Genomic DNA, 27,607 nt, shown 5'->3' with positions numbered 1-27,607 from the left:
ATCTTTGCACCCCTGCGCCACACATGCTTAAGACAGCCCTGGGCCCACCTGTGTCTTTTGCCCCTCTTATTTGGGGACGATTGAGGGCAAAGACTTCTTCCCAGCTCCAAGGCCTCAGTTGGAATGCCAAGCCTTGCCTGAGAGGCAGGAAATTACATTAAATTATCTCACTAACGTGTTATTGGATGCTCTCAGTGTGCTCCTTTCCCCCCACAGCCCACCAGGTTCGGAGGGATTAATAAAGAGAGATGGAAATTAGACGAGGCGCAATTTGCTTCTCTAATCGCAGCGCCAGGAGAGAAATTGCTATGCAGCCAGCAAGGACTGCCTCGCTTCCATCTCCCTATGTTATCCACCTGTGTCTCTGCTCCAGGTGAGCACCAAATCTGAACCAGATCTACCTTAACGTTGCACCAAGCAGTTCTGTCCCAGTTGCTATCTATGATGTAAAACAATACGACGAGGGTGCTAGCCGCAAGTGGTACTTGAGATTCATATATGCGGCGTATGTCCCTGGTTGAGATGGCAAAGTGACAACCTGTCGGAGTGGGATGACTGGACACTTTCTAAGACAGAACGCTATTTAAGTGTGAGAAACGTCACACGTGGGGAACATGTGGAATTGGAGGTAATTTAAAATATTCGGCACGGTAACATCGAAAGCGAAGGACACATCGACAACGGCGAGTGGGAAGTCACTTAAATAAAACTACATTAATTTGGCAATAATTTGGTTGTAATTTGTAAAATCAATTTTAAAAATTGGCAGGGGGGGCACCATGTGGAACTGCCTGCCACAAGATGAGCCACTGGCTACGAGCTTAGACCCTTCTGCTGCCTGGGGTTGATGGGCACTGCTGTCTGAAACACCTTGTTTGTCAAAGGCTGGGTCCTGGGTGAATCAGAAGCAAAAGCGAAACTTTCGAATTCACAGCCGCACCTCAAGATTGTGGAGGCATCTCGTTGGCTGATGTAGGAAAGAGGATGCCGGACTCAATGGGCTTTCGATCTGTTCCCATGGGAGAGTTCTTATTGCAAGAGTAGCCCTGGCATTTTTGTGGGGGGTGGACCATAAAGAAGGCTGATCGCCGAAGAATGGATGCTTTTGAATTCTGGTGCTGGAGGAGACTCTTGAGAGTCCCATGGACTGCAAGAAGATCAAACCTCTCCATTCTTAAGGAAATCAGCCCTGAGTGCTCACTGGAAGGACAGATCCTGAAGCTGAGGCTCCAAGACTTTGGCCACCTCATGAGAAGAGAAGACTCCCTGGGAAAGACCCTGATGTTGGGAAAGATGGAGGGCACAAGGAGAAGGGGACGACAGAGGACGAGGTGGTGGGACAGTGTTCTTGAAGCTACCAGCTTGAGTTTGACCAAACTGCGGGAGGCAGTGGAAGACAGGAGTGCCTGGCCTGCTCTGGTTCAGGGGGCCACGAAGAGTCGGACACGACTAAACAACAAAGAGGATCCTTGCATGGAGAACGTCCCTGTCTGATCCCTGGGTTATCCAGGTAAGGCTGGCAGTGACCCTGAAACCCTGGAGAGCCGCTGTTGCCAGTCTCAGAATACTGAGCTCAATGGAGCAGTGCTCTGACTCAGTTCAAGGCAGCGACAATATTGAGAATGTGCCAGAAGACACAGCCATGATTTTATCAGCTGAGGAGGAAGAGCAGGGATGTTCCTGTCTTATCAGAACAACACGCCAGGTAAAAACAGGACAGGAAAGAGCACCCTGAGGAGGAGGAAGAGGAGATGAAGAAAACAAACCAGCCCTGGGCATGCACAGAGTGTCTCTTCATCGCCACCCAGCCAGATCTGTAGGGAGAGGCCAAATCTCTGGGCTTGCCAGCTCTGTCTCATTCATTCCAGCCAAAACCAATTTTCTGTTCCCTCCGTGCAGGTGGAAAACGACAGCCAGCAACACTCACCTTGAGAAAGCAGCCGAGTCCTCCAGGCTAACGTGTTTTGCTCGCCCCCCTAGCGCAGGAAAGGGCCCGTTCTCGGCAGGACAAGGAAGGTATCCGGAGCTCCTTGGTGCAAACTCTGAGCAGGAGTGTGGGCGGCTGGCTGGCTGCTTGTCCAGGCAAGGCGGCTGCGACTTCCTGGTTGCATCTACCCAGAGCCGCTCCAAGATTCACCTGCCTTGTCTGCAGAAAGGTGAAAAGAGCCACAGGTGGAATTTGTTCTGCCTTACCAGGAAATGAAAATCACCTTCTGCAAAAGGGAACCAGTGAAAGTCAGAAAGGACTAAGAGTTGCTGCAGGGAATCCCTCTCCCGGGACTGAAGGTGGATGGGCAGATCTGACAAATTTCAGCCTCTCTCCATTTATTGTTTTCCGTTTCCTGAGTTCATTTTTCACACCAGTTCATGCTTTATTTATTTCTAACTTCCTCGTGAAACTTTGTCAGCCTTCTAGTGCAAATTTCTCCAGCTGCACACATTTCGCAAAGCAATTTTGCCTCAAAGCATTTGTGTTTCGACAAGCCTGCTGGGATGTTTAGAAAGCTGGTGCGAATTTTGATCTGCTTTTAGTCGGCTGTTGTTTTGGAAAGTTTTAAATTATTGCTGTTATTTTTCCTGATCGTTTTATCTCTTTCATAAACTGCTTTGAGTGTTTTTTTGGGGGGGGCTTTTTTGCAATCAAAAGGCATATAAATAATACGAAGTAGATAAAAATATATAATACAGTGCATGCTAGTTTCACTAACATAACATATGCGTTTTTATGCACACTTTGCTCCAGTAAGTGCCCTTTTGAAAAAGTTGCATGTTACTCAGCAGGAGAGCTGCATTGCAAATTTTTTTTTAAAAAAAATATTTTTAAATTAGATTTTACAATTTTATATTCAGTCGACATAATGACGTCACATAATGGGAAAAAGCAAAAAACAAAACAAAAACCCAAATCACCCCCCTATCCCTTCTCTCCCCCCCACCCCAAGGACTTTCCCCAACTTTTTGATGCATTTATTCCTTCTGCTCTTGTTGTTCTGCATTGCAAAATTCAGAGACGTGTGAATTTTGATGGGTGGCTGTGCCTAGATTTGCAAAGTTTCAGAAAGTGCAGATTCGGGTAGGATCACCCTTAAAACACCAACTGAATCTCAGATTCATCCCTAACTGGAATCAAGGCAGTTTCCCAGTAAACACCAGCTGTGTTATGAAAATGCGTCGTGTTTATTTACCCTACTATTTATTGCGCCTTGGATCTCCCCAGGCCCTCTTGGGGTTTTGCCTGTTTTACAGGCCTTTAGCAGCCGACCACAGGCAGACATGGAAGGGACAAAGCTCACTTTGGAGGAGGGGAAACTTTGTCCCTTGCATTCGACTTCTTTGATTTTGCCGAAATAAACTTTTAAGAATGCTTAGGGTTGCGGCTTATTTCAGTTTCCCATTTATGATTCTGAAGGTCACCAGCAGATGGCCAGCATATTGCAGGTGCAACTCAAATGGGACACAAGAGAGATGGTGTTGCATAGTGGTTGGAGTGTCAGACTAGGACCTGGGAGATCAGGGTTCGAATCTCCACTCGGCTGCGAAGCTCCCCGGGTGTCCCATGGCCAATTACTGCTTGTCGGCCTAACCTGCCTCACAGGCTTGTTGTGAGAATTAAATGGAGGAGAGGGAGAAGTGTGCAGGCAGCCTTGAGCTCCTTGGAAAGGAAATGCAATAAATAATAATAATTGAACACTGGAAATTTAGGTTTGCATGATTAAAGCCCAACACTCTGTCACCCTGGGGCAAGAAATCCACTTTTTTTTTTTTTTTTTTAAGGGGCTTTCTGCAGCTACGAAAACGACAGGTAGATGCTCTGAAAGGTCTGGAATGAACAAATTATTAGCAGGGAAACACATAACCATTGTACAAGCGACTCAGGATGAATGTCCGTCAGCATGCAACCTCCCCTCAGATAAATCAGGAAGAATGCTCACTAAGTGGACACGGAGCAATGGATCCAAACTACAAGAAAGAAGATTCCACCTAAACATTAGGAAGAACTTCCTGACAGTAAGAGCTGTTTGACAGTGGAATTTGCTGCCAAGGAGTGTGGTGGAGTCTCCTTCTTTGGAGGTCTTTAAGCAGAGGCTTGACAACCATATGTCAGGAGTGCTCTGATGGTGTTTCCTGCTTGGCAGGGGGTCTGACTCGATGGCCCTTGTGGTCTATTCCAACTCTATGATTCTATTCTATGATTCTAATGATTGGACATTGTCTTACCTCCAGGTAAATGGGTCCAAACTCCAATGTCTAAAACTCCTGGTAGAGGACAAGGATCTAGAGATCACGCTAAGGGTGGCCAAATTCTGTGCGACTGCCATAAAACTTAGGGAACATGCTGTACTACCAAAATGATAAAGGTTTTAAACTTTAGGTTTTATTTTAGTGATCAAGATTTAATGTATATTTTTAACTGCCGCGATATCTGAATTGTCTCTGTTAAACCCAATTGCAACTCAATGTATTCCTGTTGTGTTTTATGATTTTTCTGATATTGTAAGTGAGCCAGAACTGGTCTGTGACCGTAATAATAAAATTCAATAAGCTTTGTGGAAGCAAATTTAAATGCATTCACCTTCCAGAGGAATTTGTGTGCAAAAAGTGCATTTTCTTCAAGCAGCTGCAGGTGTTCTGCCGTGAGGTGAGGCCAGTATTTGCCTCTTGCAAGAGATGCAGTGAGTGACAGGCCTTCAGGGTCAGTACCGTATTTTTCGCTCTATAGGGCGCACCTGACCATAGGGCGCACCTAGTTTTCAGAGGGGGAAATCAAGGGGGGAAATATGATTCCCCCCCCCCCCAGCTCTGGGAGCAGCGGACAGGCTGCACACAGCCTGTGCGCTTCTCCCAGACCTTCTCCCTGCTATTATGGGAGGTGGGGGAATTCCCCCATCTCCCGCAAAAGCCCACAGGAGCCGCGCATCCTTTAAAGAGCATGCAGCTCCTGCGGGCTTTTCGACCGAGCTTGTGGGGTTGGCGGTGGGGGGAAGCGCTGCTTTCCCCCTCCGCCAGCCTCAAAGACCAGACTCTCCAGGCTTCAGCGAAAGCAATGCGAAGCCTCCGGAGCGCAGGCTTCGGAGGCTTCCCGTTGCTATCGCTGAAGCCAAGGAGCCTGCATTCACCCCATAGGACGCACACACATTTCCCCTTCATTTTTGGAGGGGAAAAAGTGTGTCCTATAGAGCGAAAAATACGGTAAATAATAATAATAAAACTGAAGCGGCAGTCTTGTCTCATACCTACCTGCTCCAATGCCTTCCTTGACGTTCTGTATAAATCTTCTCTGCCTACAGATCATAGAATCGTAGAACAGCAGAGTTGGAAGGGAACCCAAGGATCATTTAGTCCAACCCCCTGCAAGGCAAGAAGTTGCCACCTTTTTCTGATAGGGCATCTCAGAAGCCAAACGATTCAGAACCCAAAACCCACAGCTCATTCTCCCCTGGTCTCCTCGCTGGCCCAAATAGGACTAATTTAGCCAGCTAGTCCTGGGGATCACCTAATGTTTATTGGATGGATTTCCCCCCTAAATTGATTTTTGAATTCTGAATTTATCGTTATTCACGTTTTATACTGTATTTTATGCTGTTTTTTGTTGTTGCATCAATTAAGTGTTTTAAATTTGTTGTTAGCCGCCCTGAGCTCGGTTTTCTGAACCGGGAAGGGTGGGGTAATATATATATATATATATATATATATATATATATATATATAGAAACCTGGAACTAAATGCTTCTGTTTTTGAACACGCCTCGGAAGACAAACGGCTTCCAAGGCGCGTTTCTCTATTTTCTCCATTTAAATTGCCGACCACCCATTGCACCTTGGTTGTCTTCCGGAACGGATTACATTCGACAAGCAAGGTCCCAGTGCCACAGTTTCTTGCAACACCAAAGTTTGGCCAGGAAAGCTTCCCTCATCGCCTTTCTGCAAAGGCAGGTAATTGAGATTTCTGCAATCGCTAATGGCAGGCCTACTTTCCTGGCCCTTGGCTATGTACACCGCCCCTGGAGGAAATGCAGAATAAAATATGATTAATAATGCCTGGTTTCCCAAAACCCAGACTTTAAATTCAGCAGATTAATGAATTGATGAATTAGTTGACTGGCAGACAATTGATTGAGCTTTGATGTGATGGCAGTCCAGAACCCACTTTAACCAGCTTCAAAGCCATTGAACAACAACAACAACAACAACAACAACAACAACAACAAATTTTATTTATACCCTGCCCTCCCCCACCAAGACCAGGCTCAGGGAGGCTAACACCAGGTAAAAACAATTGATTAAAATACAACTTTAAAACAAGATTTAGTACAACATTAAAATGCAGCCTCATTTCAGTAGGAACTCAAATCAAAAACTTTTTGGGGATGAAAATGTCAAATCTTCACCAAGGCTAACTATCCAGACTGGTCCTACGTGGGCCAGAAAAAAGCCAGGGAAGTCCCCAAATAGGAGTTCCATCACAGAAGGAGAAAGGAAAAAGGAAAGAGGGGGAGGGGATCAAGTTGATTCCAAGCCAAAGGCCAGGCGGAACAACTCTGTCTTACAGGCCCTGCGGAAAGAAATCAGATCCCGCAGCGGGCCTGGTCTCATGAGACAGAGCATTCCACCAGGCCGGAGCCACCACTGAGAAGGCCCTGGCCCTGGTGGAGGCTAATCTGACTTCCTAAACGCCCAGGACCTCTAGAGTGTTGCTATTTATGGACCTTAAGGTCCTCTGTGGGGCATATCGGGAGAGGCGGTCCCGTAGGTACGAGGGCCCTAGGCTGTGAAGGGCTTTAAAGGTCAAGGAAGCACTTATTTGCACGGTGATGCTGAGAGCCTGTTACTCCAGGTACCCATTTGCACGTCTGCTACTCTTGCAGGTAGGGTTGCAATTAGGTGCTTAGCTACAGCCAAGCAAACAGCAAGCAGTTTCACGTCTGCTTCGCAACGTGGCACGAGGGGTGAGAACTGCCATGTGCATGTAAGCTGATTTCCCGGAGGAATGTGCAGCTGCCACACCCATGAAACTGTCAGGCCAAGTCAGACCGGAATGCGGAATCCCCAGGTGGGGGTGAGAAAGAAACTCCTGCCAGGCAGACAGGGGAGGGAGCTCCTGCCCCTTTCATTTATTTTTATCTGTTTCATAAAATTTATATACCACTTTAAAAAAACACCTGTAAAAATTAATTAAAATATTCAAGCAATTAAAATCAGCTATAATTTTTTTAAAAAACAATAGATCAGCATTCTAGTTATGTGGTTCAGCTTGTTTTTTTATATATATATAATTTTTATTAATTTTCCAATAAAAACAAATTTATAACACAATTAAACATTCATCACACGTCTTTTTTCCTTAGACTTCCATCAACATGTCTGATAATTTTCCGTAGTTATTACATATCTTCACATTTCTTCATTTATATTGCACTATGTATATCTTATCTTACCATGTTATTTAAACAATATTTCTACCAAACCTTCTTACAGAGCTTCTTGGAAACTTACAAACGTTATATCATTATCACAAATATTTTTAATATATTCTGTAAATTTATTCCAGTCCTCAGTGAATCTTTGGTCCCGTCGGTTGCGAATCCTCCCTGTTAATCTGTCCAGTTCTGCATAATCCATTTATTTCGTTCTCCATTCTTCAATCGTGGGCATTTCTTCTTGTTTCCATTTCTGGGCCACAAGAGTTCTAGCTGCTGTTACTGCATACAAAAATATTTTCTGATCCTTCCTTTTTATCTCACCACCTAAAATTCCTAATAAGAATGCTTCTGGCTTTTTAACAAATGTATATTTCAATATTTTCTTTATCTCATTATATATCATTTCCCAGAAGCATTTCATTTTTTTATGTGGTTCAGCTTGTTGAAGCAAAAATGTTTTCAGCCGCCACCGAAAAGAATCCAGTGAAGGCATCTGCCTAATGTCAAGAGGCAGTGAGTTCCAAAGTCACCAGGCTAAACGATTGATTTCTTACAGATGCAGAATGCAAATGGTATTACCTGTAACAGCACCAGTTTGGGAAGCCAAGCATTTGACTGGAGCCAATAGGCCTCAATATATCACAGTGACTTCATATTAGTATTATTAATTTAATTTAATTTCTATACCACCCTATACCCAAAGGTCTCAACTTGCTGTTAGTATCCAAGCACAATCCAAGGCCCTGGTTTTGACCTATAAAAGCCTAAATGGCCTGAAACCAGAGTCCCCCCTCCCTCCCCAATATTTTTTCCCTCTATATCAGGGCTGGGCAGAAGGAGAACTGGGGCTTCTTGGCAGAACGGTGATCCGCAGGAGTTTGTCAAGGGTTTGTGATTCCCAGTTATTTAGCAATAGCAATTGCAGATATCTCCCCACCCCAGCCCTAAATTATATCGCTGAAATGGTGACGATTTTCTTCTTCTTCTTTGGCGATCCCTCGTAGCCGAGTAAGATTGTCTTCCATAAACACGGTTTTAACAGTGAGTCCATAAGTGACTGTGGAGGCCAATTCTGGATCTACACATCCTTCCACAGTGGGGACATAGGTTTCCAGGCAGGAGCTGATCACGGTGTGGATTTGCCAAGCGTGCCTTCCTCTTAGCACATTTCTCCCTTGTGTCCTGAGTTCGAGTGTCTTCAAAGCCCATGACACCTTTGGTAAAGGCTGTTCTCCAACTGAAGCTCTCACAGGCCAGTGTTTCCCAATTGCTGGTGTTTATACTACATTTTTAAAGATTTGCCTTGAGACAGTCTTTAAATCTCTTTTGTTGACCACCAGCATTACGCTTTCCATTTTTAAGTTCGGAATAGAGTAGTTGCTTTTGGAAGATGATCGTCAGGCATCCGCACAACATGACCAGTCCAACGAAGTTGATGTTGACGATTACAGGGGTGGGGGCTACACAGATTTGTGTGAGTTCTGCTCAGTTCTGGCACCAAAAACAACTTCCTTGTTATATTTTGTTCATTCTAAGGGTATGCCTGCTGCATCCAACTCCACATTAGTGAAACTTGGAGTTGTCATCTACTATATATTTTGGAAAATTGTTTTTCCAGGTGTCCATTCTCTTGCGATATCATTGCCAAGCTGGGCTTGAGGGTTCCTGAGGTTTCCTGTTGATATTGGGACACTGGCCGCCATTTTGAATCAAGATGGCAATCCAAAACGTGACTGTGGCGTGATTTCAGCAGATTTTTGGAGTGAATGGTCCGAACTGCGCCGATTTCAAATTCGACACAAGGGATCCCAAGGTGAGGGCAGAAGCTTCTGTCAACGTTGGGACGCCGGCCGCCATTTTGAATCAAGATAGGAGCCCGAAGAATGGAAATGTGTTGAAATCCCTTCGCCAAAGAGATGGTGCTTAATGCTCTTCTAAACCTTTAGCCTAAGAGCCCTCTGCAAGTAAAAAACAGACTAATAATTTCATTGTCACCTCATTAGAGCTCTGTAATTAAAGGCACATTAAACTTCTTCTTTTTTTAAGTCAGACATCGCCACAGGATGAAATATGTACCCACAATACCCCAAGCTAAATCATTTAGGTCTGTAGTCAAGGGCAGTAAATTACTGTACGATAGTTAATTAAATAGCAAGTGAGAGAGAGACCTTCAGATTTTCAGAGACCATAGCAAGTCTTAGCCATTTATTTAATTCTCTAACTACATCACATTTTATTTCATTTTGAAACATTAAAGTAGAAGCCAGAGGTTAATTTCTTCAGAGAAATCTGCTCCTGAGGTTCAAAATCTACATAGAAGTCATGGCTCCAAGTTTACCTCTCTGTCTGAGTAAGGATGGGTGAATCTGACAATTTCATTTCTTCACTTTTCCAGCCTAAAATTCAGTTGTTTGTATTTCTACATTAGGCTTTTTTTAAAATGTCCTCAGAAAACCCACCAGCATCCTAGTGTGAATTCCTCCTACGATGTACAATTTCATATGCAGCTTTGCCTAACACATACATTTTTGCAAAGCAATTTCCCCCACTATTATGTATGCTATTTGTATGCTATTTCCACCAATATGTGCATTTTTTCACCCCACTCGCTTTACCCCAGTATATGCCTTTTTATATACATTACTTGTCTGGAGAACCACACTGCAAATTTCAGACAAATGTGAATTTTGAAGGTAAGCTGCGCATATTGTTTCGCAAAGTACAAATCTGGTAGGTTCACCATTAAATGGGAACTAAAGGCAATTCTCCCCCCCCCCCCCCATCCCTATCTATGAACTATACAGGAGCCAGACAAACTTCAAACAGCCTATTTTGGGGGGAACATTGCATCAAGAGTGTGTCCTACTTCTTCCCACTAACCAAAGGTGACCTGTTTGTTCAGCATCTGTCCTGATTTGCTTGCAAAAAGCTTGGTTTGTATCCAGTACTTACTGAGCATTTGTTCTTATTTGTTTATGGAGAGGTTATATGAAAATAAGCATTAACCCTGATTTGCGACTAAGTCTCCCAGCTAACCGTTCATTCCACACTTCTCAGTGCAATTTCCCCATTACCTTTCCAAATTGCAACAAGTCTGATTCTTTTTTTCAGGTGGATTTGTTGCACTAGGGCAACAGTGTCTTGTTCTTTTTTGTAAACCGCCTTGAGGTTTTCTACACTCAAGCAGTATTTAAATTCTATTTTTAAAAATTATGAAATAAGAGTGCTTTAATCCACTTCGATTGCACAAATCTCAAGTTCCGGTGTGTACTCAGATTCCTCCTGCAAAATACTGTCAGCTTACAAACGCCGTCTCCTAGTTCTCAAAAGATTCCATCAATGGTGTCTCCGAAAAATCTTACACATCACTTGGGAAGACAGGCGAACTAATATCAGTGTACTGGATGAAGCAAAGATCACCAGTGTCGAAGCAATGATTCTTCAACATCAACTTCGTTGGACTGGTCATGTTGTGCAGATGGCTGATTATCGTCTTCCAAAGCAACTACTCTATTCCAAACTTAAAAATGGAAAGTGTATTCTGGTGGTCAACAAAAGAGGTTCAAAGACTCTCTCAAGGCAAATCTAAAAAAATGTAGTATAAACACTGACAACTGGAAAACACTGGCCTGCAAGTGCTCCAATTGGAGAACGGCCTTTACCAAAGGTACCATGTGCTTTGAAGACACTCAAACTCAGGACGCAAGGGAGAAACATGCTAAGAGGAAGGCACACTTGGCAAATCCACACCATGATCAACTCCTGCCCGGAAACCTATGTCTCCACTGTGGAAGGACGTGTGGATCCAGAATTGGCCTCCACTGTCACTTACAAACTCATTGTTAATTCAGTGTTTATGGAAGACAATCTTACTCAGCTATGAGTGATAGCCAGAGAAGAAGAAGACCCTAAGAGATATGGGCAGCCACGAACATTTTCCGTAACTGTTTTCTTTTTCACTGGTCAGGAATGTTCCAAATGAGACTTTTCAAATCTGTAGCAGTAAGTCATAATAGGAAGGAAGGAGAAGAATTATGACCGAAACTAGAAGAAGAACTTGATACATTATCCCTTTGGGAGTTACAAAACTATGGAGGCATCTCATAATTAAGCCACATTCTTGTTGGGAGCCTTTGTGGAATTGTTAAAATCCAGTCATCATTCCCTCATTCCCCCAACATCCAGATAAGGAGGAGGATAAAGGAACAAGATAAATGGGAAATGGTAAGGAGGAAATGACCTGGGAGCAGGGGTATTTTTTGTGTTTGTCAGCTGGGCCAGGAATTACAAGATTACAAGGTTACCACAACTGCTCTTTGGGGGCAGTTGTGTTGCAGTTAAAGCACTGCATTACAGGTTTAAATTTATGCAAGGTTTCCGTTTGTGAGCTTGTCCCTCAATATGCCTATCCTTAGCAGCACCATTCCATAGCCTGGTACCTTCCGGACCGGGTTATTGGAAAGCAGATTTTCCCAGGAACACCAATTCCCTGTCAGACACCCCACGCTAAAGAAAAGAGAGAAGAAACTGAACATGAGGCATACTTCTGTGTGCCACCCCAATCTCCGAGCAGTCTCTGTCAGGATAGCGGCCGGTCCTGATCCCCCAGCAACTCGCCTCCATGTTTCGCCCGAAGGCGAGCACTCCTCCTGCGAGTACTCAGGTCTCTCCTTCTCTCAGACCTGAGTCTCTGCAGCTCGGGAGACGTCGGTGGGTTACTAGACCCAGAGGCCGCCTCAGCCTCCCCTGACCCAACCGGTAGTGGAGCAGCTGTAAGTGATGGCCCAGCTGGAGGCAACGAGGTCATCCCCACATCTGGAGCCAGGGCAGGCTCAGGCCCCTGACTCAGCCCAGCTGGTGCTTGTTGCAGGGGAACCTGTGCAGACTGGGACTCTTCAGGATCAGGCCCCTGACTTGGTTCAGATGATGCCTGAGGCAAAGGATCCGGTGCAGACTGAGACTCCTCTGGCTCCAAGTCCAAGCAAGAGTCCCAGGCCATCACACTCACTCTCGTCAGTTGTTGCAGAAATAATTCGCTGTTACTTCTTCCTCTCTCCATTCAGAAAAAATGTCACAGGACAGACATTCTTCAGGGCCTTCAGGTGTTCCCACTCAACTTAAGGCAGCTGCAGCACAATTTCATCGGATCATAGCATTGGAAGGGACCCCAGGGGTCATCTAGTCCAACCCCCTGCAATGCAGGAATCTCAGCTGAAGCATCCATGACAGCTGGCCACCCAACCTTTTCTTGAAAACCTCCAAGGAAGGAGAGCCTACCACGTTCCGAGGGAAACCGTTCCACTGCTCAACAGCTCTTCCTGTCAGAAAGTTCTTCCTGATGTTTAGTCAGAGTCTCCTTTCTTGTAACTTGAAGCCATTGTTTCAGGTCCGACCATCAGGAGAAAACAAGTTTGCTCCAACTTCCCCGTGACAGCCCTCAAGATATCTGAAGATGGCTCTCCTCTCAGTCTTCTCTTTCATGGGCTAAACATACCCAGCTCCTTCAACTGTTCTTCATATGGCTTAGTTTCCAGACCCTTGATCATCTTGGTTGCCCTCCCCTGCACACATTTCAGCTTGTCAATGTCCTTCTTAAATTGTGGTGCCCAGAACTGGACATACGTGTTCTGACCAAGACAGAATAGAGTGGTACTATTACTTCCCTTGATCTGGAACCTCCACTTCTTGATTTTTGATGCTGTTCTTGAACTCTCTACCTACACCTTTGGCATTCTGCATCTGTAGCCTGACTTGGGCATTCGAATATCAGTGGTGCCCTGTGCGACACTAAAATCTGGCAGCCCCTTGCATCTTGCACTCCGTTCTACAGCATTGCTTAGACTACTGCAATACGCTCTACGTGGGGCTACTTTTGAAGGTGACCCAGAAACTGCAATTAATCCAGAATGTGGCAACTAGACTGGAGACTGGGAGCGACCGCTGAGACCATATAACACTGGTCCTGAGAGATCTGCATTGGCTCCCAGTACATTTCTGAGTACAATTCAAAGTGTTGGTGCTGACCTTTAAAGCCCTAAATGGCCTCAGTCCAGTATACCTGAAGGAGCATCTGAGATACCTGAGATCCAGCGCCGAGGGCCTTCTGGCGGTTCCCTCATTGCGAGAAGTGAGGTTACAGGGAACCAGACAGAGGGCCTTCTCGGTGGTGGCACCCACCCTGTGGAACGCCCTCCCTTCAGACGTGAAGGAAATAAGCAGCTATCTTATCTTTAAAAGACATTTGAAGGCAGCCCTATTTAGGGAAGTTTTTAATATTTAATGCTGTATTGTTTTTAACACTCACTTGGGAGCCGCCCAGAGTGGCTGGCAAGACTCAGCCAGATGGGCGGGGTATAAATAATAAATTGTTGTTGTGGTGGTGGTGGTGGTGGTGCCCCCTGCAGTGCGGCACCAATTATGGTCAAACCAGTCGCACTGCCATAAAACCACCTCTGACATAAGGACCTTGGGTTGTGATGTTGTTGTGGTTTTTTACAGGGTGTGGAAACAGAACAATAAAGCAGCAAAATCAGGTTAGATAGGTTTGAATCGACAGGTCCCTTTTATTTTCCGCATTCTGCTTTTGCCATTTGGCCCCTTCCCTTCCAGAATCTCCCTGCTGCCTTCTTTTGGCTCTTTGCAAAAGCATCAGACAACGAATCTGGGGCAATTCAAACTGTTACCATAAAGCACCAATGCTGCAGCAAGCAAAGGCTCTAGCAGCTCAGCCAGCTGCTTGTGGCTGGAAAGCCAGACAGGATGTTTGTGACTGTTGCCATGGGAACAAAGGGGCAGTCCATTCAGTACTGAGCACCGGATGTTAGCTCAGTGTGTGTGTGTGTCATATGACCCGTACTGGATGTACTTGGGAGGAGTTTATTCTTGCTGTTGTTGAGTGCAGACATGATTCTCTGTACTGATGTAAGAGGCAGAAATAAATGATGTAAATAGCTTTCTGTCTGCTTCTTTCCCCTCCCTGGGGACACCAAAGGGGAGAGAGGAAGAACGGTGTGTTCCTCTCATACATCTGAGAAGAATCGCCGGACCTCGCCTGCTTATCAGCAGAGGTTGGGAGACGCGGGGAGGTCGACAGGAATATCTGCCGGTGCCTGCTTGTGGCACATTCCTCTGACCCAGGCAGAATTCCAACAGTGGTAGCAGAGGATGGTTGCGATTCATTGGACATCTGCATGAGAGGCTGGTGGATTGTCCTCCTCTGCTCCAAGGAGGAAGAGAAGCGTCTGAAAGATGCCAGAGGCTCCACAGACAGCTGATGGAAAGAAGAGGTGTTTTCCAGAGCAACAAGGTTCAAGGTATGCTGCATTTCGGGCTAAAAGTGTGAACGCAGGAAGATTAATTCCCTGGTTCACGGAGCTGCGTTTCAAAGAAAACAAGAGCTCCGGGAGAAAGAGGCCTGCAGCTTGAAGGCTGAAGCCTGCATTCCACAAATTTTTGTGGTAGATAAGATGTCTCATTGAAATGCATTGTTGCTAAGTAACGGAAAGTTACTGGCAGAGGGGCTGGACTCTGCGTGTAAGCCTGGGAAAGCGAAACAAAACCAGAGAATGTTTTGGCTACAAGGTTTACGAGCTCTTGGAAGGGACTTTTCAATAGCAGCCTGAGTTTAGCTGCCAGGTGCAAAAAGCACAAACAACTTGCAGTTTTTGCTGCGTGAGAAAGGAAAAAAAACAGCTGTTGGATTTTACAGTTTGTTTGGAGGTGAGAGAGGCTTGGCTTCAAGATGGATGCCAAGAAAGGGGGAGGTTTGCCTTGCCCTCCTTGCTTAACCAATGACAATTATTCATCTTGGTCTGTAAAGATGAAGGCCCTGCTGCAGAATCAGAGGCTTTTTGATGTAATTGAAAACCCCATCCCTGCAGCACCAACCAGAGGTTGGGAATCACGGAATGTAAGGGCCAGGACTGCTATAATTCTGTGTGTCTCAGATGATCAGTTGGTGCATGTTCAGCATTTAGAAAATGCGAAAGAGGTATGGGACACGCTGCGTACAACGCATCAGAGAGATGCTGGTTCTTCAGCGTTGCTGTGTTTTGAGAAATTGACCAATCTGAGACTTGCGCCTGATGGAGATGTTCAAGCGCACCTGACAGAAATGAAGTTTCTGCGTCAACAGATGGTGGAACGCAATTTCCGTCTTCAGGAGGAAGTGTTTTGCTTCATGATGATAAACAGCCTTAGCCGCACCTACAAGGTTGTTGCCAGTCAGCTTGGTTCCCTACCGGCCGCGCAGCTGACCGCGGAGAGAGTGTGTGCTGTGGTCCTGAATGAACACGACAGACTTGCTGCACTGGAAGAAAAAGACAGGGGGAGGGAAGAACAGAGTTCTAATTCCCCCACTGCTGATACTACTGGAGAGCATGGTGTAGCATTGGGTGCTGTCCGATGCTACAATTGTGGACAGACTGGGCATCTACAGCGAAACTGTAAGAAGCCGCGCCAGTCAAGAGGAGCAAAGAGCAGCTCTACGAAGCCTCAGGCGTCAGGCAAAAGCCGTACCAAGTGCCAGATGAAACCTGCAAAGGCTATGATGGCGAAAGGAACCACGCCAGATGTTGGGAACGCATTCATAATCGACACGGGCTGTACAAAACATTTGTGCCCGCACAGAGGACTGTTTTCGACGTTGAAGAAGCAAAGCTTCACTGTGAAACAGGCCAACGGTCAGGAGTTGGAAGCGACTGGAATTGGAACTGTGTATCTTGAGAGTCTGAACTTGACTATAAGCAATGTTTACCTGGTTCCAGAACTGAGATTTAATCTGCTGAGCGTGTCGCAGATCGCAAAGAAAGGACTGAAACTGTCCTATGATGCTAAAAGCTGCAAGATCTACAAAGATGGAGAACTGTTTCTTACTGCCAAAGAGAAAGATGGACTGTATTTGTTGACTTTTGATCAAAGTGATTACATGAAATGTAATTCTTCTGTTTCTAACGAAATCTCTCTTGCAGGGGTGACCATGACCAGTGTGAGCACCAGGAAGGTGACGAAGAAGGTCGACAGAGCATTTCAGCGGGTGTATGCTGATGTGATTGGTCCTCTAGAACCATCTAGAGGCGGTGCACGATTTTACCTTGTGTGTGTGGATTGTTTCACTAATTATTCTTGGGTTTATATGATGGAGAAACCGCAAGAAACTTTAGAAAAGTTTCAGGAGTTTTGTGACAAGGTTAAAAGTATGCATGATGCTAACATTGATTGTCTTTTCACAGATGAGAAGCAAATTTTTCTGTTACAGAAGTTTCAGAAGTTCCTGGATGGAAAAGGGATAGACCACAAAGTGGCAGTTTCGCAAGAAGCGTGGAACAGGGGGGTCTGTGTAAAAGTGAACAAAGAGTTGCAAAAGGGGATGAATGCGCAATTGCTGAGTTCACATTTGCCACATGAATATTGGGCCGAATCGCTAGCGTCCTATCTTCATGTGTGGTTGAGAAAAGTCTCAACAGAGTTGGGATGTTCTCCTTTTGAGAAGCTGTTCAATAGAAAACCTTCTGTTGCCTATTTTAAGGTTTTCGGGTCTCATGTGAGAACAGAAGCTCCAGGTGGAGTAAAGAATGCCAGAGGCATTTTTGTGGGTTATGAAAAAGGTCTCTACAGAGTAATTTTGTCTGAATCTGGTCAGGTGATTCTCACAAAGTTCCTAGAGAGTGCTCCAAAGCAAGAGCGGATAGTACAGACATTTCCCACAGGAAACGATTCAGATGATGATGATGATGAGTTTGATCTTATTGAGTTCAGTAGTACTGATGATGACAGCGATAGCTCAGACAGCTCAGTTGTCACAGTCATTGAGAGGAAATCTCACATAATGACTAGACCCTCAGAAGAGGAGGATGAACCATTGATTAAGCTTAGTACTGGTTCTCCAGAGAGTTCAGAGGCTGAACCAGAAAGCAGAGAAGAGCAGCAACTTTTACGTAGGTCTGAGAGAGCAACGAAGGGTGTACCACCCAAGAGGTATTCAAAGGAGTTTGCTAACCTTGCATATGTTGCTATTGTAAACGACCAAGGACAGATTGAAGCTGTGTCTGAGTCAGAGACAAAGGCACAACAGAGAGATGTTAACCAAGGTAATGCGAAGTCACACAACCAGAGAGGTACATTGGTTAAACCAGTGGCGGGTAGTTCCAAGGGTGGAACTGAAACAACAGGGGAATGTTATAAATATAACAACTGTTTGTTTTCTTCTCTGGATGACGCTTTGCTCGCGGCACACATTGATACTTTAGGGGGAGTATGTTACCATAAAGCACCAATGCTGCAGCAAGCAAAGGCTCTAGCAGCTCAGCCAGCTGCTTGTGGCTGGAAAGCCAGACAGGATGTTTGTGACTGTTGCCATGGGAACAAAGGGGCAGTCCATTCAGTACTGAGCACCGGATGTTAGCTCAGTGTGTGTGTGTGTCATATGACCCGTACTGGATGTACTTGGGAGGAGTTTATTCTTGCTGTTGTTGAGTGCAGACATGATTCTCTGTACTGATGTAAGAGGCAGAAATAAATGATGTAAATAGCTTTCTGTCTGCTTCTTTCCCCTCCCTGGGGACACCAAAGGGGAGAGAGGAAGAACGGTGTGTTCCTCTCATACATCTGAGAAGAATCGCCGGACCTCGCCTGCTTATCAGCAGAGGTTGGGAGACGCGGGGAGGTCGACAGGAATATCTGCCGGTGCCTGCTTGTGGCACATTCCTCTGACCCAGGCAGAATTCCAACACAAACACCCTTTGCCTGTGCTTGTGAAGCCACAGTGCCCTGCAAGGCAACTCTAGTGTTGGAGCCCCCCAACAAAGGAGAAGGAACGAGCTGGACTTTTTCTTTGTCTTAGAGCTTAGGAAAGGCCTCCCATTTTTCCCCACACAGTGATGAAAGTTTGTTTTTTGCTGCAGCCAACCCTGGTCTCTCTCTCTCTCTCTCTCTCTCTCTCTCTCTCTCTCTCTCTCTCAGAGAGGGAGGGGGTGAAATGGTGACTGCTGTCTCCATAGAGCATCTGAAACAGATTTGCTCAGTTCCACTCACAGCTGAAGAGGCAAGGAAGTATTTCCAGATGTGCTAATGCGCCGCTGAGCCAAGAAACAGCGAAGGAAGAGGCAGGGGCCATTCGCCCCATCCCAAATGCTTTTGCCTGCAACTTTCCCTGCAGAAGGGAAAGGGAGGCTCTTTCAGAAGAGTACCTACTAAATTAGACACCCTGTGCAATTAGAGACTCTGTGCAATTAGATATTTCATGCAATTACTCAAGAGAGGCCATGCAAAACCATCTCCACGGTTCATTTGTACAGGATGTGCTTTAACGCTGCACACGCTATCTGACTTAGGTTGTCTCAAAGGAGCAGCTGGGGTCTCGACTCTTCGCCTCATCGCCACCTCCACCCTTTCAAAGGTTTTCCTCAATTTTCCGACTATCGGTGCCCAGAGTGGAGGCGGAAATTTAAAACGACCAGCCTTCTAGCTAGATGAAAGACGCCAAATTACATTAAAAGTCTTACCAGCAATTTAAAGTATCCTGCATGGGTGGGTGGGACTTTACGTTGAGGCAGGCAGCCTCTTTTAAAATAAAATTAAAAAATGAATGATAAAATTGCCATCTTTCTGCCATTTGCAGGTAAATGCTTACAAATAAATAAAGAAATTGTCCAGTAGCACCTTAGATGCCCAGAACAAACTTAGTTGGTCTCTAAGGTGCTACTATGGGATGCGGGTGGTGCTGTGGGTTAAACCACAGAGCCTAGGACTTGCCAATCAGAAGGTCGGTGGTTCGAATCCCCGTGACGGGGTGAGCTCCCATTGCTCGGTCCCTGCTCCTGCCAACCTAGCAGTTCGAAAGCACATCAAAGTGCAAGTAGATAAACAGGTACCACTCCGGTGGGAAAGTAAACGGCATTTCCGTGCGCTGCTCTGGTTCGCCAGAAGCAGCTTAGTCCTGCTGGCCACATGACCCAGAAGCTGTACGCCAGCTCCCTTGGCCAGTAAAGCGAGATCAGCACTGCGACCCCAGAGTCGTCCGCGACTGGACCTAACAGTCAGGGGTCCCTTTACTTTTACCTTTAAGGTGCTACTGGACAATTATAATTTTTTCTGACTGCGTCAGACCAACATGGCTACCTACCTGAATCAAAAATTTCTAGTTTAATTGTGACTCAGAACAAATAGGGGGATGGGGAATGAAGGGTCTGTATGGACAAGCGAAAGGCATGTTCATAACGCAGCTCATTCAGCTGAGATGTGATCCTAAAAATCAGGCAAAAGCAAACCACAGAATAGGATTTCCCAGACATCCCCAAAAGATTGAAATTCCTCCTTCTCCAGGACCTCGGGAAATTGTAGCTCTGTGGAAGGAAAGAGGGTCTCCTAAAAACTTTCAGCACCCGTTAACAAGCTACAACTCCTAGAATTATAAGAAGCAAAAAGGTATCCCATCGCATCTTCAGTTTTGGACCAGGCAGCAGGAGCCAGGAGGAGGACGCATCTTGTTTTTGCAGATGCAAGCATCATTTGAGTGTGTGTATGTGTACCGCTGTCATAAAAACCAACACAGGGTAACAGCCAAAATGTTAGATTTGAACTGCTGGGCCTGAATCTGAACCTGTACTCAGCCAGATCATTCTCCATGTGGCCTTGGACAAAAACAGTCATCTCTCCAATCGCCATTTTTTAAAACTGTCATAACCTGAGAAGCTAAGAAGAGGCAAAGTGCTGGATCCGACCAAAGGCCCATCTACTCCAGCAATCTGTTCTCACAGTTGCCGACCAGATGCCTATGAGAAGCTCGTAGGTCATGTGACATTGCTGGCACATTTGACGGAGTTGGCCGGTGGACATTTTAACAGCAAACACGCAAGGAAATTACACATCTGGACATCTTTGGCTTCTCCTGACCACGTCTTTCCCCTGTCCATCCTCCCCCTCCCCAAATTTGAAATCTAGTTCCAGAAGGAATGCATTTCTGTGTGTTTTTCCACGTTCAGAATTCTCCAAGGAGGAGCTAGAAGTGCAGTTAATAATGAGCATAATAATTAATGATAAACTCTGCAAGCGCTGGCAGCAGACAAAGTTAATGACACCCAAGCACTGCCAAACTAGAGACTCTCGTGAGATCCCAAAAGCAAAACTCGTCCAGTGCTCCTCATGAAAATATTTTGACTGTAACCACAATACTCTTGGCATCCTTCTGGTATTATTTATTCCTTCTCAGATAATCAGGATTTACAGTAGTTACAAACAGTGGCATGAGTGATCTTAGAAAGGGTTTTTATTGTGAACTGTAACACAAGGGCTCAGCACTGTTTTTAAAAAACGAATTGATTCAGCTTACCCTACCAGTGAAAATGAAACTTTATAGGATAACTTACACAGCTAAAAGAAAAAGAGATCATCTTGCTCCTACATTTTATTGGTATATCTCCTGTTTGACTAGCCTAGCCACCCGGCACTTTTTAGCAAAAGGTGGATATAAATGTTTCCTATAAATAAATTAAAGTGAGGTCCCCGCTGTTGGGAGTGAAGCAACGCTTGCTATAACCCACCAGAACCAGAGGGGGGCGATAGTCAGAAAACCACTGAGTTGTTGGAAAATCCTTCCAGACTTTACTTCCTTCCTGCTTCTTCTAAAAGTTCAGTCATTATGAGCTAGCCTGCGCTGGGGCCAACTTATTGGCTCCATCTTGGGCACATGTAGAACTTGCCCTTAGAATGGCTTTGTTTGCCATGTGTAATAAACCTTAAGTTTTCTTTATCCTTCCAACCAGCAATCTTGCCAGGCTATTTCTACCTGAACACAGTTGACCTATATTTACCAAGTGCCAACACTTGGTCCACGCAGCTTACAGTCTAAAAGTTAAGGCAATATACTTTTGATATATTTGTAATTATGTAATCTCACTTATGGGATCATCACCGTGTTGTGGTGAGTGGGCTTGCACATTCCTATGATCCTTGTGAGCGAAGCCGTCGGGAGTCTTGTACTCCTAGCAGGGTCACCCATCAATGGTGTCTCCCCAAAATTTTACTTATCACTTGGGAAGACAGGCGAACTAATGCCAGTGTACTGGAAGAAGCAAAGATCACTAGTGTCGAAGCAATGATTCTCCAACATCAACTTCATTGGACTGGTCATGTTGTTCAGATGCCCGATTGTCGTCTTCCAAAGCAACTATTCTATTCCCAACTTAAGAATGGAAAGCGAAATACAACAGAGGTTTAAAGATGCTCTTAAGGCAAATTTTCAAAATGTTACATAAACACTGATAACTAGTGTTATGTACTGAGTTGAATAGGATCCAAACTGCAGCTGTCTGATTGGTCCTAGAACAATAGGATTCAGAATGCAGCAGTCTGATTGGTCCTAGAACAATAGGATCCAGAATGCAGCAGTCTGATTGGTCCACAGGAGCCACCCAATCCAACTCCAGGTGGAAGTGAATCCACAACCTGATTGGCCTACAGGAGAATCCCGGAATTAGCCAATCATGTGGGGCCTAGTGTGTAAATAATGTATATAAAACAGACATCTCAGGGGAACTTCCATTCCTCACTACTATGAGCTGAATAAAGAGCATGAAATCCACACTCGACTCCGAGTATATTTCAACTGGGAAACACTGGCCTGCTGAAATATACTCAGAGTCGCAAAGTGATTTCATGCTCTTTATTCAGCTCATAGTGGTGAGGAGGAATGAATAAATGTCCCCTCACAGTATCTGCTTTATATACATTATTTACACAATGGGCTGCACATGATTGGCTAATTCTGGAATTCTACTGTAAGCCAATCAGGTTGTGGATTCACTTCTATCTGGAGCAGGATTGGGTGGTTCCTGCCAACCAATCATACTGCTGCATTGTTCTAGGACCAATCAGACTGCTGCATTCTGAATCCTATTGTTCTAGGACCAATCAGACTGCTGCCTTTTGGATCCTATTGTTCTAGGACCAATCAGACTGCTACAGTTTGGATCCTATTCAACTCAGTACATAACACCCCTCCCCTCTAAGTTCCAGTCCTGCCCGGGAGGTCGCATTCATAGTCCTCAAGGTATGCCGGCGGCCTACGTGTGCGTTGTGGCCTGGGGTGTTCCCTGGTCCGGGCTCCGGGTTCTGGCTCGTGTTCCAAGGATGCTGGCTGTGATGCGGCTGTTTGGTCTGGTGCAACCGGCTCGCTCAGTCGTGGTTCTGGTTCCGGTGTCCTTTCGGCCTCACGGGTCCTCTCTGTATTTACTGATTCTGCCTCTCCTGCTGGCCCCTCCTGCTCTATGGGCCTCACTGCCCCGCTGTTCCCTTGGGACTCCTCTGACCTGTCCTCCTCCTGGTTTTCTCCCGGGAATCGTCGCCGTATCTGGTCGCAGTGGCGGCGCCAGCATTGCCCCCCATCCGTTAGCACCTCGTACGACACGGGGCCAGTGACCCTGGTGATTGTGGCGGGTACCCATGCTGGGCCTGCCCCAAAATTCTTTGCGTACACTGGGTCCTGGGCCTCGAAGGTCCGGGGGTTCCTGCCTTCCCCCACCACTACCTCATCCTGAGCTCTATCGGGGTGAAGGCGGTCCAATCTGATTGCAAGGCGCCGACCCATTAGTAGTTCAGCGGGGCTCCGGCCAGTCGTTGAGCTGGGGGTGCTGTGCTGTGCTAGAAGGAATGTGGCAAGGCGGTACTCCCAGTCCCCTTGCGTCATGCGGCGAAGGGTGTCCTTGGTGGTCCGCACCATGCGTTCTGCTTGGCCATTGGTGGCAGGGTGGAACGGCGCCGAACGGATGTGGCGGATGGCGTTCTGCGCTGTGAAGGTTTGGAATTCTCCTGACGTAAATGCAGTCCCGTTGTCTGAGACGAGAGTGTCAGGGAGCCCGTGGGTTGCAAACAGCCTGCGTAGTACCCGGATGGCTGCGGACGTGGAAGTGGACGGTACCAGTGCGACTTCCAGCCATTTGGTGTAGGAGTCCACCACTATGAAGAATGTTTTCCCCTGAAAGGGGCCAGCGAAATCCACATGCAGGCGTGACCATGGTGCTCGGGCGGACTCCCAGGACTGGACTGGGGCCCTTGGGGGATCTGGGCGGGATTCTTGGCAGGCCTGGCAGTGTTTGACCCAGGCCTCTATCTCTCCATCGATCCCCGGCCACCACACATAACTCCTGGCAAGGGCCTTCATTCTTACTACCCCTGGATGTGTCTCGTGTAGGGCTGTGAGGACCCTTTTGCAGAGGGGCTGGGGAACAACGACTCTGCTTCCCCATAACAGGCACCCCTTGTGGGCCGACAGTTCATGTTTGCGGGTTGTGTAGCCGGCGAATTCTGGCCCGGGGCTGCTGCTGGGCCATCCCCTCCACACCCAGTCCAGGACCCGGGAGATGACCCTATCTTTCTTGGAATGGTGTGCAACTTCTTGTGCCTGAATGGGGCGGTCGGGAAGCAGCTCCAGGCTCATAACCTCTTGTGCAGGTGCTGGGTCAGGGCCTGTTTCCGGTAGTGGTAGCCTGCTGAGGGCGTCCGCATGGCCCATCGCCTTCCCAGGTCGGTGAATCAGTGCATACTGGTAGCTGGCAAGGAAAATTGACCACCTGAGGACGCGAGGAGACAGCACTTGGGGGGTCTGCTTTTCGGGGGCAAACAAGCCAAGCAACGGCTTGTGGTCAGTCACCACGGTGAAGGGCCGCCCGTACAAGAAATCATGGAATTTTTTTACTCCCTTTACGATTGCCAGACCCTCCTTGTCGATTTGCGAGTAGTTCCGCTCGGTTGTGTTGAGTGTCTGGGAAAAGTACGCCACCGGTACCTCTCTTCCATCCGGGAGTTGGTGCCCCAGGACAGCTCCAATGCCATAGGGTGAGGCGTCGCATGCTAGCACCACCGGCAGCCTCTCGTCGAAGTGTGCCAAGACCGAGTTTGAGACAAGCAAGTCCTTGACTGCCTGGAATGCGGCCTCCTGGCGCTGGCCCCACACCCAAGGGGCCCGCTTGTCCAGGAGTCTGTGTAGGGGCTCCGCTACCGCCGCCTTGTGGGGAAGGAAGGAATGGTAAAAGTTCAATAGTCCCAAGAAGGCCTGAAGTTCAGTCTTGCTCTTGGGCGCTGGGGCATCACAAATGGCCCGTACCTTGTCCCCAGTCGGGTGGACCCCTTCTGCGTCCACCATAAATCCCAGAAAGTCCACCTGAGGCACTCCTAGTAGACATTTTTCCCGCTTCACCTTGAGACCCGCCGTCTGGAAACGGTGCAGAACGGTGCGGAGGCGGTCCTCAAACTCCTCTGGTGTGGGGCCGGCAATCAACACATCATCGAAGAAGGGGGTGACGCCAGGAATCCCTTTAAGGAGAGAGTCCATTATATTCTGGAATATGCCTGGTGCCACGCTGACACCGAATTGCAGCCGCTTTACCCTGAACGCTCCTCTGTGCGTCACAATCGTCTGTGCCTCTGCTGTGGCCTCATCTACTGGCAGCTGTTGATATGCTTGGGCCAAGTCCAGCTTGCCAAAAATTTTCGACCCAGCCAGGGTGGCAAGGACATGGCTGACCACTGGCACTGGGTATGCGTGGGCCGTGAGGGCCTTGTTTATGGTACATTTGTAGTCTGCGCAGATGCGGACCGAACCATTAGGCTTGACGGGTGTGACGATTGGGGTTTCCCAGGGAGCATTAGGCACCGGCTCCAGCACTCCTTGCTCTACGAGTCGGTCCAATTCCTCGTCTATACGGGGTTTCAAGGCGAACGGGACCCGGCGGGCCTTGAGCCTGACCGGTCGTACTGCGGGGTCAAGCTGTAGCGCAATGGGGGGGCCCGTATACTGTCCCAATTTCCCATCGAAAACCCCTGGAAATTCCTTGCATATGGCGTCCACGTCCACTTGTAAGCTAGTGTGGTTCACCCCGGTGACAGCTAGCCCCAGTGGTCCAAACCATGCCAATCCCAGTAAGCTAATGTAGGGGCCCTTGACCACAAGCAAGTCCAGTTGCCGCGTCCGCCCTCGGTATTGCACCCTGAAGGTCCCCACCCCCATTGTGGGGACCTTACGTTTCTGGAAGTCCCGGAGGGTGAATGGGGCCGGCCTGAGTTTGGGACCCCCAGTGGGACACAGTTTCCTTAAGGTCCTTGCCGAGATTATGGATAGAGTTGAACCCGTGTCAAGCTCCATGCGGCATGGGGCCCCCTCTATCTGTACCTCTACATAAATTTTCTCTACGTTGGGGTGGGGCAACTGGTATACCTGGAAGTCCGTGAGCTCCGTCGAGTTGCCTTGGTGCGTTGGGCCCCGGGACCTGGGGCTCTTGGATTGGTCATCTGATGCCTGGTGTCGGGTGGGCCGAGCCCGACACACCCGGGCGATGTGTCCCGATTTTCTGCACTGCCTGCACTCTGCGTTGCGGAAACGGCAGGTCCTCCTCTCGTGACTCTCCCCGCAGCTTGCGCAGTTCCCTCCTTCTCGTCGAGGCAGCTGTGGTCTGTGCGCTGCTTGAGTGCGCTGCTGTACTCGGTGCACCTCCTCCCTGTCGGATCCTGAGTCGTCGGTGAGGTCTTCATGGTGGACCCTCGGTTGGGATGGCAGGCTCGGCCGTGCCTCTTGGGTCGACCTCTCGGCAGCTTCTGTTGCCAGGGCCTCCTCCAGAGCGACCTGGAACGTTAGGTCCTTCTTAGCGTAGAGGCGCCGTTGCAGCTTCTCATCCTTCAGGCCACCGACGAGGCGGTCACGAAGCATGTTCTCCAGCTCTGAGAAGTTGCAGAACCGGGCGGCTTGGCGGAGAGAGGTCACAAACCCAGTTATGGTTTCCCCAGGGGCTTGCCGCTTTGCGTAGAAGGCATTTCGACGAGCCACCACTGAGGGCTGCGGCGAAAAGTGCCCCTTCAGCTGTTCCATTATTGTTTTGTATGGAACAGTAGCAACGTCTTCAGGCGCAAGGAGAGCCCGGGCGATTTCAAACGTCTCCTCTCCGCAGACGCTGAAGAATATCGCCCTCTTCTTGGCGTCTTCTTCGTCGGTGACCCCTTTGGCTTCTAGGAGGAAGGTGAAACGGGAGGCGTACGCTTCCCAGTCTCCAGATGCTGGGTTGAATGGCGAGAAGCTGCTGTTGGCTGCCATTCTGAGTTCCTTGTGCCCCGGAGCTGAAGCCTGGATACACGGTGCGAGGCAGCGGTGCGGCAGTTGGCGGTGCTGCGGTGCTGTGTGTGGCAGTCAGCTCAGCGGGATCCCATCCTCGTCGCCAGTGAAATATACTCAGAGTCGCAAAGTGATTTCATGCTCTTTATTCAGCTCATAGTGGTGAGGAGGAATGAATAAATGTCCCCTCACAGTATCTGCTTTATATACATTATTTACACAATGGGCTGCACATGATTGGCTAATTCTGGAATTCTACTGTAAGCCAATCAGGTTGTGGATTCACTTCTATCTGGAGCAGGATTGGGTGGTTCCTGCCAACCAATCATACTGCTGCATTGTTCTAGGACCAATCAGACTGCTGCATTCTGAATCCTATTGTTCTAGGACCAATCAGACTGCTGCCTTTTGGATCCTATTGTTCTAGGACCAATCAGACTGCTACAGTTTGGATCCTATTCAACTCAGTACATAACACCTGCAAATGCTCCAGTTGGAGAACAGCCTTTCCCAAAGATGTCATGGGCTTTGAAGATGCTTGAACTCAGGACGCAAGGGAGAAATGTGCTAAGAGGAAGGCACGCTTGGCAAACCCTCACTGTGATCAACTCCTGCCCGGAAACCTATGTCCCCACTGTGGAAGGACGTGTGGATCCAGAACTGGCCTCCACAGTCACTTACGGACTCACTGTTAAGACCATGTTCATGGAAGACAATCTTATTCAGCTACAAGTGATTGCCAAAGAAGAAGTATGTAATCTTTTTCATGTTGTAAGCCACCTTGAGCATGGTTTTAACTATGGAAAAGCAGCATACAAATAAATGCTCAGGCCATTGCCTGTGAGGACAGCAGAAGAAGAAGAAGAAGAGTTTGGATTTGATATCCCGCCTTTCACTCCTTTTAAGGAGTCTCAAAGCGGCTAACATTCTCCTTTCCCTTCCTCCCCCACAACAAACACTCTGTGAGGTGAGTGGGGCTGAGAGACTTCAAAGAAGTGTGACTGGCCCAAGGTCACCCAGCAGCTGCATGTGGAGGAGCGGAGACGCGAACCCGGTTCCCCAGATTACGAGACTACCGCTCTTAACCACT

The 27,607-nt window shown here is 47.4% G+C and overlaps 1 protein-coding gene across 4 annotated transcripts in view; it reads right to left on the bottom strand.

Annotated features, from left to right (window-relative positions):
* The window catches only part of LOC308474615 (uncharacterized protein), a 79,213-nt gene that overhangs the window by 39,497 nt on the left and 12,109 nt on the right, over nucleotides 1–27,607 (bottom strand). The window contains exon 2 of one of the 4 annotated variants that reach the window (XM_081001145.1): nucleotides 1,924–2,146. The gene's annotated coding sequence lies outside the window, so the exon portion shown is untranslated. Of the gene's footprint in view, nucleotides 1–1,923; nucleotides 2,560–27,607 lie in introns of those variants that run through there. The other 3 variants (XM_081001147.1, XM_081001146.1, XM_081001144.1) reach the window with 3 other exon arrangements.

This window comes from Podarcis pityusensis (genome assembly GCF_964106645.2).
Source record: "Podarcis pityusensis genome assembly, chromosome: 3".
NCBI lineage: Eukaryota > Metazoa > Chordata > Lepidosauria > Squamata > Lacertidae > Podarcis > Podarcis pityusensis.
Note: the sequence above shows the minus strand (reverse complement) of the source record. Positions and strands in the feature narration are given on the sequence as shown.